This window comes from Lepidochelys kempii, chromosome 12 (genome assembly GCF_965140285.1).
Source record: "Lepidochelys kempii isolate rLepKem1 chromosome 12, rLepKem1.hap1, whole genome shotgun sequence".
NCBI classification, from domain to species: Eukaryota; Metazoa; Chordata; order Testudines; family Cheloniidae; genus Lepidochelys; species Lepidochelys kempii.
Window position 1 is genome coordinate 22,700,917 of NC_136391.1, and position 18,784 is coordinate 22,719,700.

Sequence of the window (18,784 nt, forward strand, 5' to 3'; positions counted from 1 at the left end):
TGGTTTAGAAGCACTCTTGGAAGGCATTCCTTCTAGCTTTGCACCCCACACCAGCTTATAGCCGGCATTTCAATTTCATCCCTTCTTGTATTTGGGTCTAAAATATTTTTCCTAGATTTTCAAAACAGCACGAAACTGAAAAGTTAAAAAAGCTTAAGCTTGTAATATGCAGTAATATACTGAAAAAGAACAAAACCTAACTAAATAATGTAATGGCTGTCAAAAAGCTAAGAAATATGCCATTACATTGCTTATTTTACATCCCACTATTATATCAATCAATGCCGAACATAAATTAGAAGTTAATAGTTTTTCCATTATTTTCATAATCAAATATATATTTGATATTGGTGACTAAAACCTTGGGAATTTACAGCAAGTAAAGAACTTAAGCATAGTGCATTACTTAGAGAGAATCCCTGACAAGTCTGCAGAAAGTAAGACTTAGCAAAATAATTTTCATTTACACAATTAACAGGGTATTTTGTCTTCTTCCCAAAGAAGAAAACTGTTTTGAAATGTGTACATATCAAGTTGTTTCTCTCTTCAGTGCAAGCCCCAAGTGTGTTTAATGGCTTTTGCTAAATATGACTGAAAGAAAACCATGCCTGAGGGAAATGATCCTTTGTTGGGTATGTACAAGGGTTGAAACAGCTTGGTCAATGAATGACCATAGCATATGAATCTAAAACTAATCTCAAAGAGCCTGAGGGTACCTAAAGCTAACCTAGTCAAGTAGTTATTTTTTCATGTGCTTTGAGCTAAATACACTGTCTATAAAAGACTCCCTGTACACCTCAAAGAGAGTATTTTGTTTTTCTAACATCAACAGAGAAAAGAAATAAGTTTTTAACCAAAAAAAGTTGGTTTGTTTTTTAAAAAACAGCAAAATAATAATAATAAAAAAGATATTACAGACAACCTTCTATTCACCATAACCTACAAAAGCCCAAAACAGGGGCTTGATCTGCAAGGTGCTGAGCCACACTGTAAGCATGTGAGAAGTCCTGCTGAAGTCAACTTGATTTTGCTGGGACTACTTATGTGCTAAAAGTTAAGCATTGTTTCACTGCATCAAGGGCCAGAATGTTAGGTGCCTTGCACAACTGCACCCATTGTTACCAGTATTTTCCATAGATTGTTTAGAATAATTAAGTAATTTTGGTTTTATTTACAAAAAACATATCTGGATTTTCCAAAGGTGCTAAGCACCCACCAGTTTCCACTGAAATCATTAGCTGATCATTCCTTTTGAAAATATTTAACTCCTGTTTTTGAAAATTTTGGTCAGGGTATAAACTGGAGTGATTTTGCATTTCTTGAGCACTCAAAGTTCCCACTGAAGTCAGTGGGTCTAATTCTGCTGTCATTTACAATGGTACAAATCCATCAATGGAATTGCCCTAGGCTTGAACTTGTGTAACTAAGAGCATACTTTGGCCCAATAAATACATCTAATTTTTCTGTGCCTAGAGACCTTAATTTATATTATTTTACTCTAGCACTGTATGCTTAATTTCTCCAAGTCCAAAATATTAACATTTAAGATTCAGCAAAATTTTGCTAAAGTTGGTTAGTTCAGGGGTTCTCAAACTGGGGGTCGGGACCCCTCACAGGGGTCACAGGGTTATTAAATGGCGGGTCACAAGCTGTCAGCCTCCAACACAAACTTTGCTTTGCCTCCAGCATTTATAATGGTGTTAAATATATAAAAAAGTGTTTTTAATTGGGGGGGGGGCGCACTCAGAGGCTTGCTATGTGAAAGGGACCACTAGTACAAAAATTTGAGAACCACTGCATTAGTTGGTTTTCATTGTTTGTATATATCAGCTGTCAATTTTTTTTCTAGGACCAGAGGCAGAAATGCAAGAACAGTGTAAGAAAAGTCAGTTCTTGAGAGATTACCACACCAGTTTTACAGACCCAAATTTTAAATTTCAGATAAGCATCCAAACTTTTAAGCAATTATCCAATCCAAACTGAACCTCAGCATTTTTTTAGCTTCACCCATTATTAATTCTACAGCTACAAACTAAAGTAGATGAGTCTGTAGCAAGAAGCATTTATTTGTCTTATACACTAGACCTTCCCCAAAAGCTGGCTTTATCGAAAATAAATCTATTTTTATTTTGATCCATTTTAACAGAATCTCAGCAAATGCACTGAATTGAATTTCATGAGCAACTAACTCTAATAATGGACCAGGTTCCATTACTGTATTTTGCAACAAAACTACATCACACCGAGGAGCTGCTGTGCAAACAAAGGCTAGGCGTGGGGTGAGAGAATCTGTGTGAAAAATATGAAGTCCCCTGTGTACCATGTGATGTGCAATTTTCATTGCAGTCTGAGAGATACTTGTACAGCCCTGTTGGTTGTATTGATCACAATGGGTCTTTCCTAATAGAGTTACAAGACATTTTCAGTTGCAGACTGGAAACCTATGGGAAATAGGATCCAATCATTTGCAGCTCTGTTTCTGTAAGGCCAGCTTTGCCTTGTTCCTACTATTCTGTTGGGTCTTAAATTAATACCAGCACATCTACAGCTAAGAAGCAGGAAACAGCTTAGGAATTTCTATGAAACAAAAACCAAATATTCTTGATAGTTTACGGGAATTAAGTTAATTTTTTCTTATTATTATTCATTGTTGTGGAACTTCACTTCTGGATTCCAGCGTTGTTGGAACTGCTGAAATACAGCAGGAAAAATGGAGCTGTATTTATATTCTCATGCCATTTTGATGGGCACATTAATATATATACACACAGAATGACAGACAGGATTTTTATGCCAGGCGGAGGCAGAAAGTATTGGAAATCTCATGAGACTATCTGCTACTTCACACAAGAATCCCAGTGGAATGACAGTTTGGATCAGTATCCATATTTTGGGTGCTTATCTGACTCAGACAAAACCTATGAACCTTCACCTGTCTCCTGTTAATCTGACACTGCGAGAAGGAAAGGTTACGATACTAAAACAAAATAGAATTTCTGTTTGTTCTTTTTGAAAGTTTTCCAGAAAACCTGACATAGTGATATAAACAAAAGTCACCTAGCACAATCCATCACCACAATCCGCTTCATTCCTGAAAAATAAAACAAATATCTTTAGAAACTTTTTTCCAAAAAGGAAAGAAAACTACAAAAAAAAAAGTAACACAGATATTTGATTTTCACCATTTAATAACGATTTTTATGGCATTTCATACTGTGTCTATCCAGTTATCTTCCTGAAGTTTTGAGGAACTAAGTAACACAAGGTCCATTCCACTAAATAGCTGATCCCCTACAACTTCTACTGACTTGAGATGTAGTTTGGGGAGATCAGCACCTTGTAGAATCAAGCTATTGGTCCCTAATCCAACTCCCGAAGAAGTGAGCAGAAAGACTTCCATTGACTTCACTGGAAGTAGGATTGGAACCCCAGTGAGCATGGGGCAATGGCAGAAAGTATTAGACACACATTTGTAAAAGAAGATGGGATCCATAAAAGCCCCACAATTAGGCTGCAGCAAACTTCAGCTCCTCTGATATAAGGTAATGGAAGGAGTGGCTAATTTGGCTTCACAAAAGACACTTCAAGAATCTCCCTTCCCAACTGGGAAATGCTGATGTAAATAAAATGCAAACCACGAAAACATATCTAGGCAAATAGGATTGATTTCCCCACTGGAGTTTCAGTTCCCTCCTCTGTTATTATGTAGATGTTTCATCTTCACCAAGGGCCAGATGCTGACACTGTTACTCATGCCAGGTTCTATTAGACTATTTGTGGAATATGGTACTGTTCAATATGAATAAGGATATCAGAATCGACCTTACGTGACAAGCAATCTCACTGGCAAAAAATGACCGCCACTTTGGGACATCAGGAGAAAGGAACATTTTAGGTACATTTCCCCTCCCCTCCCCCGCAAAGGAAAAAAACAGTCTAATTTCAGCACTTTTGCATCCAATGCAAACATTTTGTGAAGCTCTTCCCGTCGTACTTTTACATAGTACTCACAGAACTTCACAAATAGAGGGAGACAGAGGCATGGAGAAGTGGAGTGATTTTCCCAAGGTCATACAGTACTACAGAGGAGCAAATGATTTTTTTCTGTTTGGTGGCTGAACCGAAACACCCCCCCCCCCCAAACAATTTGGTACATTTGAAACCGAACTGATTTTTATTTTTCAGTTTTATTCAACAAAACTAAAAAAAAAAACCCATTCTGATTGAACAAAATGTTTTGAATGTTGTTTTGAAAGTGTCAGTTTGAATCAATAATTCTAAAATGTTGTTTGGAAACAAAATATTGAAACCAATTGTTTCAAAAATGTCAAAACTACATGTTTCAACATTTCCTAATTTTTTTTTACCACAAACTCTGGTCAAATTTTTGACCCAAATTCAGTAATAGCTTCGGTGCTCTAAAAAATACACAGTACATCAGTGGTGAAGCATAGGGTTAGAACTGAAGTCTCCTGAATCCCAATCCAGTGCTCTATCTATTGGGCCACACCATCTTCCTAAAGACAATCTCATATATCTACACTGAGAATGTGATATCATTCCAGATTTACTAAGAGTTAATTTGCAGTTGAATTTACATTTAAAATTTCTACGCCATAAGAAGTCAGTAGTGTAGTAGTGTTATATACAGGTCTTCCCTAGAATTGGCATGCCACAATTTAAATGCTTATGAGCCAAATTCTGAACCCAGTTACATCCCTGTATCCCACTGAAGTCAATGAGATTCGCCCGTGTGCAGAAAACAGAATTTGCCTGGGATGTATTCCAGTCAAAAACACCTTATCCAAAGAGACTATACAGAAAAGAAAAACCTGTGCATCATTCCAAACTGAAAGAGAATGAAATGCAGCACAACTCACCATAGAAACACTTAGCAGCCCAAAGAGGATGATATGGTCCATGAAGACTTGCCCTCATAACCTCAGGAAATAGAAATCAATCTGCAAAGAGAAAAGGAGTACTTGTGGCACCTTAGAGACACTAAGGTGCCACAAGTACTCCTTTTCTCTTTGCGAATACAAACTAACACGGCTGCTAGTCTAAAATCAATCTGTGTTTCATCATCTGAAACTTGAACTTCTAGCTAGTAGCTCTATCCTGTTCTCCTTTCCTTCTTCAAAAACTCCTCCTTGAACTGATTTACACTATTTTCTTCTAGTGCTGACTTCAGCAGTTTGTTCCAGACCATATTTCAACTACCCTTTATATAAAGCTGTTCTATCTGAATATATCAGAGTCCCTAAATTCTAGTACATATGTTGGAGTGGTTACAAAAACAATTTTAATGTGGCTGGCAGCTAGCCTAACTCCTGTCCTGTTCCCCCCCAAGTCTAACAGTTAATTTCTTGGCATCAAAAACATGAGATGCCATAAAGAAAGACTGATCTACCCCAAATACCAGCAGAGACAACCAACTTGAACTTGCCATAGACTTAAAAGAAAATATGTTTACAAGACATTTGTGGTCATTTTTGTCAGTCTAGCAAAGGAAAGAAACTTCTAAAATTCCTCACCCATGGAAGTGGGTCGAAATAATGGTATGAACAAATTTGGGCAAATTCTGCAAAAGAAGCATTCACAAATGTTCGTTCTAATAAAAAGTGTGAAATTACTTCAGTGGTATTCAGAGCACCTTTTAGTTGCTTTCCACAAACATTTTTATGAATAATTGTTAGCAAAAATACTCTCAGAAAGAATAATTGTCACAAATAGTTTTGCTCCAGAAAGGTACACGTGGTCACCTGAAAGCTTGAAAGAGCCATCAAAGAAGCAGGAAAAATACCATATAATTTAGGTGACTGATCATACAGCATGAATAATCAATACGGAAAGTAGTATTCACAAACAGTTGTTAGGCAATCCTTGAGGCTGATATCAGCTATTCATTAAATTATTTGAACATACAAACTAGTTATAAAATCAAACTCTTCTCACAAGTAAATTGTGAGCAGAAAAGGTGACTAAATTCATTGAAGAAATTGTTCACTGCAAAGAGTTCACCCAGTTCTAAGTGCAAGATTGACACAATGCAGCCTGACTGGAGAGATATTTGGGAATGAGGATGGGCTTTCAGATTTTGAATATAACCACCTCTGCAACTTCTTGGTCTCAAAAGAAAACCACATGATTCTGAATTTTGACTGCTGGAGATCTGCAATTTCTAACTTACGTCACTGCAGATCAGTGTGTAAAATCCACTTCTGCGCATAGGCTAAAGTTAAGAAATAAACTGACAATCTATCTATCATGCTGTAGGTTTTGTCTAAGATGACATATTTTTCCAGATGTAACAACCTCTGTTAGGGATCTTTTTGGAAATTTACAAAATCTGTCAGAAAAACTGTTTCTCCCATTCTTTTGAAGTAGAAGAAAGGTCAATTTTAACTGTAATATGTTGTAAAATATATTTTTTCAGTGAAATATTTAGGAGGTATATCCAAGTGACATCTGCTCCTCAGTCATCCAGAGGTAGGTGATGTTTAATCAGTATATACTTAGAGGACTAGAAATGCTTGCATAACACTAAATATAAAGAAATTCGTCTATTTTGTTAACAATTTACCTATATCATCTTTTCTTACTAATTTATGGAGAGAAGTCTATTAATCATCACATGCAGAGAAAGAAAATCACATCCTCAGCATAAAATAAATCATCAACCTAAAATTCAAATTCTTTCAGAGGATCTGTAGACTGAAAATTTTGAATAGCTCTAATAGAACAAATGGACAAGAAAAGATAATGCATCTTCTGAAATACAAACCTGTAAAGATGTTATGCTCAATTACCCTGACAAAAGATTTGGAACCCAACAATATCCCCTGTGGAATACCACTACCAAACAAGAATGCTAAATCAAAAGCTCTAAGTTAAGCAAGAATAATATAGCATAATCTACACTGGGCACCAAGAAGAAGCACACATAAGTAAATGCCCAGTGGGACTGGTGGGTCTGTATTTCACCAAGTTACTTGATTGGCATGGAGGGCTGGTTTGCAAGGATGCTGATAAAGAGAAGTCCTTGAGACTTGTTCTCACACTGATAGCCAGACTGAAAGAAGCAGCAGAAGCAGCTCTTACCAGACAGTGACACAGGGAGAAAGACAGGATTAGGGTAGAATTTACAGACAGGAAGGAAGCTGAGGGCTCTGAAGCTCCTGTGGCTGATACTGTCACTACTTCACCTTGATAGGAGCTTCTGGCAGGCTGTTGGGACCACTGCCGGGGGAGCATGTCATGATCGCATAGTCCAGCCTTAAAGAGGATACTGGAACCTTTTTGCTTTCAAGTGTGTAGGCCCTGCCAGGGGTGTGCCTCCAACCAGGCTGCTGAGGGAGCAGAAGAAAGTGGAGATGCTTTCAGCCAGCCAGAGAGGGAGCTGGGCACGGGGTGGGAGGGAGGCAGTGCAGCCAGCCAGGCTGTGTTTACAGCAGTGCTCTGCATTACTGAGCATGCTTTGGAGGGGTGCTGTTAACAGTTTTATTTGGGATACTTCTTTTCAGTCGTTGGCACTTAGCATCTGGGTACAAAGTGCAGAGTACTTCTGAGGGAAGGGATGATGTTGTCATCGGAGCACTAAGAATGTAACTCCCTTTAGATCAGACGGTTCTTATTATCTTTACAGGGATTGAATGATTTTTTTTAGGTACCAATTTTTTGCATTAAAAGGATTCTAAATTTCAGGCATGGGTAATGGTAGACATAAGCCCAAAAGACTCAATCCATAATTGCTGGATGTTAGAAAAATTCAGATTCTGTGTTAGGATAACACTGGATAGCTGAAATGCAGCATGAAAGGACTGGGAAAATTCAACTTAATTACTGTGTAATTTTATTTTTTGTTTCCCAGTTATAGGACTTGCCCATGAATACCTGAGATTTGTGTCCACAGTGGGCAGAGAAAAGAATTCAGAATTTGCAGCTGGGCTTTAGAGCTGTGAAAAGTAAGGTTGTTCTGTGACAGAATGAAGGGGAGGCTGTGGGCTCAGATTTGCTACATTCTGTGTTCTCTGGACTTTTGTCCAGGTCAGCCAAAAGGTCTGGTCATTCATCTGGAAGAGGATGATTTAGTTGTTAAAACCAGGGTTAATTTGTTGATTGATGTCAAAAGTTGATAGGGAAATTCAAAGTACCATAGGGAAGAAAGAGAACTACAGGGTAGAAATAATGGTGATCTTAAAAATTATATATTTCCCCCCTGGAGTGATGCTGAATGTGTCAATAAAGTAGAGAACAAATAATTAGTAATGATGACACTACTAAATATGTAGCCACTGCTTGAAGACCATATTCTACCCTAGAAATTTGTACAGATTTCCTGTTGACATCATCAGAATGAGATCTTCTGTGAATGGACGGTAGTATATAGTCATACATTTATGTCCTGGCCTACATACCACAATTAACTATGGAAAAGAATGAGTTGGAAACTGCCTTTATAGAACATATATTGCTGGGTACCAACTTTAATGCATATGTTTATTTCTATGTTTATAAAGTTGTAGCCTGTTGCCTTTTTGATATCTTGATTGCCTGTTGCACTGGTAAGAGTAAAGACTGGAATAAGGTATGCTTTACTTATAGCCATAGCTGCAGGGATGTGCTATTTAGTGTGAAATGCAAAACAATGGTCACAAAATCATCAACTTAAAAGTGGAAAACTTCAGCTGGTAAGATGTTGCTGTACAGCCTCCTTGTTGAAAAAATTAACAAAATAAACATGCTTTAGAAATGAGTGCAGGTTAATAGGGAAGATAGCTTAACAAACAGAGCTGATTGATAAGTAGGTTGCTAAAGATCAGTGGTACAGTAAACTATATTTTTATGGTATCAATTAGTGGCATTATAAAGGTTGAAACTGCACAATGAAGATGAATATAAACACTATGACAGCAGCAGAAAACATAATTATAGTATTTGTAAATAACATTTCGTACAAAAATAACAGAATTGTACAGGACTTAAACTAAGTGAGGTCCCCACAAAAGCCTTGCTTCAGCTACAGGAGAGTGAGACCAGTTCATATCCTAGAACTTTTAATGACGTTATAGTCTGAAGGAAATAGAGGGGGTATAGGAAAATTACTCAAAGCAATAAAAATGATTTTTCTAAAGAGATTTGTTTACATAGTGATGTTAAAAATGTCACAAATTTACACACTTTCTTTAGCAAGATGGATTTCCCATGATTTAATCCTTTAGTGCAATGGCCTTTAGCTTTGTTTGACAAGTCTTTATTTCAGCATTTATATGCAATCTCTTTCTCCTTTCTAGTTCCAGTGCCAATTTCTCTTTCTATGATTAAAACACCAATCCCTCCATTCTTTCTACAGACACTTTCCTTTCCCCCCAGCTTTCTCTGCCTCTTGTTTGCTTCTATGTTTCTGTCCCCAAGTTCAGATGGTTATGCACATAGCTATGAGGAAATGTCCACAGGAGACTCTGAGTGAGAATGTCTGTATGGAACTACATTGGGCTGGTGGGACTGAAAGGGGAGCAGCTGAAGTCGGAGGACTGGAGACCCCTGAAAGAGCCATTGCTTTATTGTCTCTGCCACCAGAGAAGATGGAGAGCTTTTCCAAGGAGGAGCTGGTGTTGACCTTTAGGACATCAAGGACAAGCTCTGCACATGTGGACATGCCTGTGGGCACTGACTCTGAAGAGGACTTTGCTAGAAATGGCAGGACTACTACACCAAATTCAGCCACTCCCAACAGGAGGCACTGTAGAGGGCCTTCCAGAAAAAAACACTAATTCAATGTCTTTGTGAGACAGGGAAGGGGAGAGGAAGAGATGGGATGAAGTCTCTCTCCCCATCTCTTACCATTTCTTTATTGGTTCTGTCATTAGGATTTTCTGGATTAACTATGTCTGCCTGAGAGGTCTTGTTCAATTGCTCTAACCTCCTATTACTTAGTGCCTGCCCAAAGATTTTATTCTTTAATAAACTCAGAGACATCAAAATGTCAACTCCAAGTAGTTTTAATCTCCAGCACACTTTCCATTTGACCCTCAGTACACCTAATTTTTCCATAATTTAGACCAAAAATATCTCTAGCTATACCTTCAGCATGACTTTAAAAGTCTTGCTTCTCTCCTGTCCTGCGTGGCTTTGCTTACTCAGTCTCATACTGCCTGTCCCTCATTCGCCTTTCCTTCAACTGTCAACCAAGTGGACTCTCAATAAGGTATAAGAAGGAAGAAACTGGATGGGTTTGAGGATTACCAGATTGGAATAACAAAGGAAAGGTTTATCTAATATTTTTAGCCCTTTATTTTAATATGAAGTTTATATTCAAATTTCCCAAGACTGGTAAACTGGAGGAAATTGAACTTTTAAAGAAAGTGGGGCCAAATCCTGTGCCCCTTTATACAGGCCGTAAAACACAAATGTCGTGTTACCTGTGTATGAAGGCAATGCAAACGAATTCCATACTTCCTGTGTCCTGTGGAGCAGATCTCTGTATAGCTCTTCATTTGAAAACATGAAAGGAGGAATTATGGGCATGTCAGGGGCATGCCCAGTGGGTCCACAGAAAGGGTAGATGTACTCTTTTAGTCAAACTTTATGGGGTAGGGAGGGACCACACATTCTTCTTATCACCCAGCCATGCACGACAACCTGCCTGGCTAGACCTGAGGACTCCAGCTAGCAGCCTTGCAACCAACTGGCATGCAGCAAAGCCATTTTACATTCAAGTTGTTCTGATGCTTAAGATTTTGATTGAGTTGAGGCTAACTTTCACATCTGGCTGCTCAGATCCTACATTTGGCAAATCAGCTTTTAGGCTTTTAAGGACTGAATTTTGCATCCAAGTGGGTGAAGAGAACAAGTTTGAAAATAAAGTTCAATGAATGTAACACTGATGGCTGCTGTAAAGGAATAGTAGTGAGTGAAGGGAACGAAGGGAAAAGGGGATATTTGGACAAACTGATGGCCAAAATGCAAGGGTGGATGAAAGCACTGTTTGTACAGCACCTACCACCATGGGGTTCTGGTCCATACTAGGGCTTCTAGGAGCTACAGTAATGCAAATAGTAATATCCTTAGGCTCTGCTGTTGGGCAAATCTATTGAATGCTATAGCCACTATTCTGAGAAGGGGCACCACTTCGTACCAACACTGCTGGGGAAGCGTGGGTCATGGGGACCCATAGGCTTGTTTAGTAGTGGTGACAAAAGAAAACAACTGAGGGCTTTCCCCCTTTTTTATCCTTTTTTTTTTCTTTTTGTCTTTACACCTCCTCTACTTGATTAAAATAAAACCCAACAGTCAAGGTGTGAAAGATATTGTGAACCAATAAAAATTAATCTTACATTAGCCTAACTGAATGGTCCAAAATACTACAGCTTACAACAGTATAAGACACAGGGCTAGTCTTGCAGAATATAATAAAATAACTAGGCCACAGTCATGTATTTCCCAAGCCGGCAATGACATCAGGCAATTTTTCAGCAATATTACCTCTGCTTCCTGTCCCTCATGCCCTAATCACGGGGCCACACTTTGCTATTTCCACAAGAGGAGCCACTACATCTTGAAACAAAATAACCACTCCCCATAACTGAGTGCCAAACATCGTATTAAATTCACCAACTACCAGATTCGCTTCTCAGTCAAGTCTCTGAATGCATATGTAGCGTGGGTTCAAAACCCCACAAATTACTAAGATCAGTGCAACATTTTTTTGTCAACTGCAACATAAAACTGAGGCAAGAAAAATATAACTGACATGCTGTTATATGAAAAACTGCCATTACATTTAATGCCTTTCTAAAAAAGAATATTGCAGTTATTATCACGAATAAATTCACAGATTTATCATCCATCAAATGTTAGACTTTATTTTTTGGTATAAAATAAATATGGCTGGAGTACAAGATTATGACTCCACCATTATTTTGTAAAACCATTTAATTTAAACTGAGAGTCTTCTTAGCCTGATATAATAAAACTAGAAACAGAGAGGAGAACCATCAAATTACTGTAAAACAGTAGCCTGTTGTACGTGAAAACAACATAGGTGGACTTTCTTGTGAAATTGCTGGGTTTTATCACTGTATAATGATTTGTTGCACTATTTATAGGATAAACAATAAATCTAATGTGATTCATCATATTACCCAATAAATCATGTGACAAATCATTAAGCGGAGTGATAAAATCAAGTGTTTTAGAAATAAGTTAATCTATGATGCCAATGTGTAAACTAAACAGTTGCTTAAGAACCCTATTTACTAATCATTTTTACATAAAGAAAGATTGATGATTATGTAGATTAAACGTGTACTTATTCCTATAAACTGCAGATAATCACATGTTCTGTGCAGGTCTGCTTAGAGAGAAGAAACGTAAGAAAAAGACCCACTATGAAAATATGTAGTGTCATTTTGGTTTTATTTGTATATTTACCAAGATTTCCCTGCAGTGTTTTCATTTTTGAGTCTGTATTTGTTTTTGGTGAAGAAACAGTTAATTAAGTGTGTGCCACAAGGTTGTTGAACAGAGACTATATTTTAGCTATAAATTCTGTAATATCCTAATTAACACATTCATTAAGACTTGATGACTGGTTCTAATGCTTCTTCATTCTTCAGTCTGAATATAACCCTGTACTCTTTCTCATTTGTGACAACTGTGTTTATAGCTTCTCTACCCATAGAGCTGCATGGCACTTTGAATTATACTCAAGAGTATATGGGCATCACGTCACATTTGTGTGCCTGATATCATACATGACTAGCTGTGCTCCAGCCAGGGTCCTTAATGTACATTCTACAGATGGACTACCCTCTGAATGCTTAGCCAGATATTAAGTTAAATCTTTTTGGAGTCAAGCTTGTTTCACATCAGTTATACAAACATATTGGTTCCTTTAAAAGGACAAATGCATTGAGAGGAATAAAGGGAATCTGGGTCGGAAATCTAGAAAAATCATTTTAAATTTCAGTTTAGCCTTTAAATTTAAGAATCTCTTCCCCGATGAAGTGAGCTGTAGCTCACGAAAGCTTATGCTCAAATAAATTTGTTAGTCTCTAAGGTGCCACAAGTACTCCTTTTCTTATTGTTATCTTAGGCTTTTTTGTTTTGTTTTGTTTTACTCTACGGATAGAGTAACTGAGCAATATTTATGGAGAAATACATAAAAGGCATAGGTAGTTTAACCATGAAAGAAATATAAACAGCAAGGAAAGCTCTTTCCTTTTCACTTTCCATTTTGTATTAAAATGCAACAAAGCTGACAAGATAGTGACAAACCAAGATGATATTCTGCAGTCCTGGATTTTTCTCAAAAAGAAAAAAAAAGTTAACATTTGTACGCTACTATCTGTCTATCTATTTATCACGTTGGGACTATGTCAGACATTCTGTATCCATTTGATAAAACTAATCTTGAGAGCAAGGCATTTGCCTCTTACTGGAGGAATATGTTAGAATAACAAAACCATCTGTAATTAGGGCTGCGGCCAACTGTTTAATTGTCAAGTAGAGTCTCACAATCAAGCTCGCAAAGCCAGTTGGGAGAGGCAGAGAGCAAGCCTGGGCTGGACTGGTGACTATGTCCGAGGGACTAAGAGGAGAAGGGAGCATAGGGGATACTGTAGATTAAGATAAAAGAAAAAATATGTTTTTTATAAAAAAAATATCTGAGACAGAATGGATGGAAGAGGCATGGAATCTGAGGTATCATACAGAGTGTGTGTGTATGTGTGCAAGTGTTCCAGAATCATGTCTAGTCGCTTGTCACTGTAATATTTTTTATAATCTGTTCATCTTCCTCTTCACTTTTCAGTAAGCACATTTTAACTGTTATCAACAACATCTCAGCTGAGGGTGTTCTCCATAAAACACAAAACTTGCCATCCTTTATTCACCTCTGTTTCACAGAATCAAGGCCTCAAACCGAGCCCCCTCAATGACTTCCTCAATATCATTAGTTCTCACTTTATGGCCTGAATGACCAAAGGGCTTGTGTACACGGTGTATTAGAGGGGTGTAAATTTTAGTTCACACTAGCATGTTGCACATTAACAGGCCCACGTAGACCCTGCTGGCACACACTAGGAGATCCTGAGTGTGCACTTACACAGTACTGATTCAAATAGGACTACATTAACACACGCAAGAAAACGTATAGAGTGTGGCAGCCGGGTCCACACAGAATAGTTAGTGCACAATATGTTAGTGAGGACTAAAATTTACACTCCTCCAGTGCAGACAAAAGAACCACTTAGACAAGCCCTAAGTCAGGGTAATAAAGTACATTCAGGTCCTTGAAAATTAAATTATCTGACAGGTACCTCTGCCAACTCTTACGATTTTTATCACAAGTCTCACAAAGTTTCATGTTTCTCTTGAAGGCCCACCTTCTGAAATCACATAATTACCTGAGAATCTCAGCTTTTTTTTTTTTATTGCCTCTCCAGTGACCGTGTTATAACAGTGATGCTGCTCTTTACTTTAGGGAACTTAAAGACTTCCAGATTGTTACTCACCATATAACTGCAGGTGAGGCATAAATTTTTTTCTTTTCAATTTTGCCTCATGCCTCTACTAGCTCTGGTTATTCACTGCTCAGTGAGCATAGCAAGAACCAGAGAGGATAGACACAGAGCGACGAGGGAAGTGAGAAGCATAGCCAGCATCTGATCAAGGATTTGGGAGGCAAGGAAGAAAGGGATCTACTACAGCAAATGGCATTTGAAGGACTGGGAAGTGAGAGAGAATGATGAGCCTTAAAATCTCTCTGTTATTTTATTGGGCCTGTGTGGGATAAGAGTGGAAAGCTCTGAGGGAAGAAATTGGGAGAATATGTGAGAGAAGCACTAGGAGCCTTATCCAAAGCCCTTTGAAGTCAATGGGAATTTTCCATTGACTAAAAGGATCAGTTCCTAGGAGGTCAAGTCTCCCACATTTCAAGTAAACTCTGCCTAGTCCTTAGCCTTGTAGTCTGATAAGCAGTGTTCTTTCTGTGATCCCTTCTGCAATCTGCTTATGGGGGGTGTGGGCAGTGTACTGTATTCATGCTGTACCATTTACCTACTTCTGGCACCCAGCTGTCAAAGAAGTTGACCACATCCTCACTTCCCATGCAAATCAGCAGACTAAGTATTCAGACATTCTCTCTAATACTGAGTTGTCTGAATCATCTAAACCAAACCGAAGGAGCCTGCTCTCTCAAGAGAAAGATCTACTGAGGCCTTTAAAGTGATCTATATCTACCATTTGCTTCTATAATGCTCTCTCCCCCTCACTGTCTCTCTCTTTTACCTTTCCCCTCTCTGAATTTTTTTCTCTCTAGCCTTCCTTCCTTCTCTCCCTCCTACTCTCTCTTCCCTCCATTTCTCCCCAGTTCCTCCTCTTCCCCCTTACCTTTGTTTCTCTTTCATCTTTCCTCAGTTCTGTTTATCCCTCTCTCTGCTCCAACACTGCCTGGTAAACTCTAGTGTTCACCACAAACAGGTAAATGATTATCTCCTTGTCTACACTACAGTTTTCAACCATGTTAGTTAACATACATTAAAGCATAATTATAAATTGACAAACCCCCAGGGTTTTTGCTCTTCTCAGCAACTCTTTCTTAACTGTCCCCAGAAGCTTTGTGCCTCTCACTGCAGCAGCAGATATAGCAAACAGCACCTGGGAAATGGAGTAGGCCACCAATAACAGCATCCCCAAATGCAGGGATAGCCTCAGTCTCCCCTACCTATCCCCTGTATTAGATCCAATGACCAGGGGTTGAAACAGAGAAATGACCCTTTCCCCTTCCTCCATATTCTCCCACACACAAATATCCTTCCCTTTTAAGAAACCTTCCTTTCCTCTCTCTGTTCTCCAGCCAAACTGAAGAACCCCTCTTCCAACCTGCAACTAAGGATCTTCTTTTCCCATCCTCTGACAGAACTCCCCCTCCACATTATATTCCTGTGGCCTGATTTTTCTACACAGAATACAAGGAACTGCCATCCCTAGATTGGGAGCGAGTTACTCATATCAGGGGATGAGCACACAAGAGCATCAGATGGCAAGAGCAGAGGTAGGAGTTCTGCCCAAGGGCCTCTAAAACACTAACGACTCTTGCCTCCTATGTAGCTGCTAATACCTCCAACCAGACCCTTTTCTTACTTTCCTACTTCTCCTCTGTCTCTAAAATTATCTGGTGACTCCCCTGAAAGTCTCACTGGGCCTTTGAATCTGTGAAACTTGGAGACATTTTCCAAAAAACAAAACTACTAGAGAGAAAGTATGTGATCATGCTCCATTTTGGCAGAAGCAGGTAACTCTTGGTCACACCTGCATTTACCTGTGCTAAAGTCTGCTAACTCCGTTTTTAACACTTTTCTGTGTAGCAACAGAGCAAGAGCTACCTTTACAACAGACAGCCTCAGATGATATTGTGTGGATTCAGTTAGAGCTACACTGCCTTTGAAATATGCAGAACAGCGATGCATTTAAGGAAGCCGCTAATTATGCTGAGAAACTCAAGCTTTAAAGATTCATCAGACAGGGGGACTTCTTAAATCTGGTTTTCAATATTACGATCAGCAAAGATAGCCAACAGCCAACCACAAGTAAAAAGTACTATCCCAAATCTCTGCCACATGCAGAAAATCTGTTGACTTTAGTAGAAGTTGTGTGTGCAGATTATATGAAAGAACAGTCATATCTTATTCATTAGCAATGGTATGTTTTTCCTGCCACCATGTAACCAAGACATTTGCAAAGAGGTAGGCAGGTCATGTGGGAACTCTATAGCTAAAGCCCTCATCAACACTTTGAAAATATACTCCTTGTTTAGCTAGATTTCAGTGTCTAGGATTAAGGGTTCTTATCTAAAATAACATCATAACTTATTTGAAGGTAGTCTGGTTAAATAAATTCACGGTAAATGACTAGATTTTTTAACATATTTTAAAGAGAAACATTTCACCATATTTTCTGTAGGCTTGGAAGCTTATGTTAAGTTTCCAAATAAGTCAGTTCTATAAAGATAACATCTTTTAAAAAATGTGTTGCAAGCTAGTACTGTGCATAGAAAATTACAGTCTTAAAAATTTAAATTAAATCCTCTACTGGTCAAAAATACAGAAATTTAGATATTTATAATGGCAAGACTTTCAAAGGACCTCAGGGCCAGATTTTCAAGGACTCAGCTCCCGTCAGAGCCAGAATTACAAAAGCCTTCTATTTAGGTACCCATAAGAGCAAAATCTGCAAAAATGCCCAGCTGCTTGCACGGTGATGCTTATGCACCAAAACTGCTGAATTCTTTTAAAAATGTGGCCCTCAGTTTGGTACATAAGTGGGAGCTGAACTCTTCTGAAAGTCTAGCCCTGGTTGTGGGTGCAGACCAATTTTGAAAATCTGGCCTGTAAATATTAGCAATATAGTAATGCCAGATGTATTGACTTCAATCAGTAGTTCCTGGCAGCACATTTTGTACTTCTATTTAATATGAACCTGTTATGTTATTTTGGTTCACATACAACCTTATTTCTGTATTTACCTTGTTACACATCTGACAGACACTGTATGCCCAGAGGGCCTTGAATCATTTTAGTCCACAAAGAAAAACCTAGTTTCAGACAAAAATTGCATGGAAATTGTATTGAGGGACCATTGTGTTGAGGAATCAGCAGAGAGTCATGTTAGTCTGTTCATTGCTGATAGAGGTAAATAGCAGTAAGAATATTAACAATAAGACCTCAGGCAGTCATAAAGAGCAGCCTAAGGTGATTGGAGATGTCATCTTATACTTTTAACCCATTATAAAGAATCAATAAAAGCCAAAGTCGGCATGTGAATGCATATCATATTTAAACTTAATTAAAGGTTATCTTTGTACAGTTCTCTAGTACTCTTCAGTGAGGATAATTTCATCTTCCAGTCATGATCTTTCTGCACACATTCAATTCTACATAACAGGGCAAGTGATCATCTGACTTCCTAAATCACCATACGAGACAACAAAGGCTTTTTGTTCTATTTGTATTCAAATTTTACAACACAGTAAATTTAATCCTCCCCCACACACACACACGCACACCTGGCTTTGCTGTGAAGTCAAAATGCATATGATCTACTTAAAAATAAAAATATTTTCTTCTGGACCCAACACTTATAATATTTTCTATTGAGCAGATTTTACTTCAATAAAGTGGTTTATGTAAACATTAAAAAGCTGTCAAAACCTGCATGAGTTGTTTAAACACCATGAATAAGAACTAGTAACAATGAAGATGTGCTGCCTTCACATTTGGCCATGTGCCACAGCTCTAAAGAGGAGTCCATCTAGAACATGCCGTGCGTTACCCTGTTGAACAAGCTTTCTTTTTTCCCTAAAGTAAAACATTTTTGACAAGCAGCTCATCTATAGCCATTTCACACAGCTTTTCTTTCATTTGCATTCTCATTAGAATAATGTGATTTTGCAAAGTGGAATGTGGAAGTACTCACCACATAGCGAAAACATTGAACCCCACATCCAAGGTGATAATCCAAACCAAGCTGACAGCAGATAGAAAGCAAGATCCATGATTGGCAATTTAAACAACACTAAGTGAAATATGAGCAGCAACATCACATCACAAATCATTGAAACAAAGGGACTGAACCTTTTTCAGGTTAACTTAATATGGGCTGGACAAAACAAGAATGGACACTTTATAGAAAAGAAAATATAAAGAGAGCGTGTCTAAATGTTTTAACCATTGTGGGCATTTTATAGGAGAAAAATAGTGCTCCAACTATGATTTTATTGAAG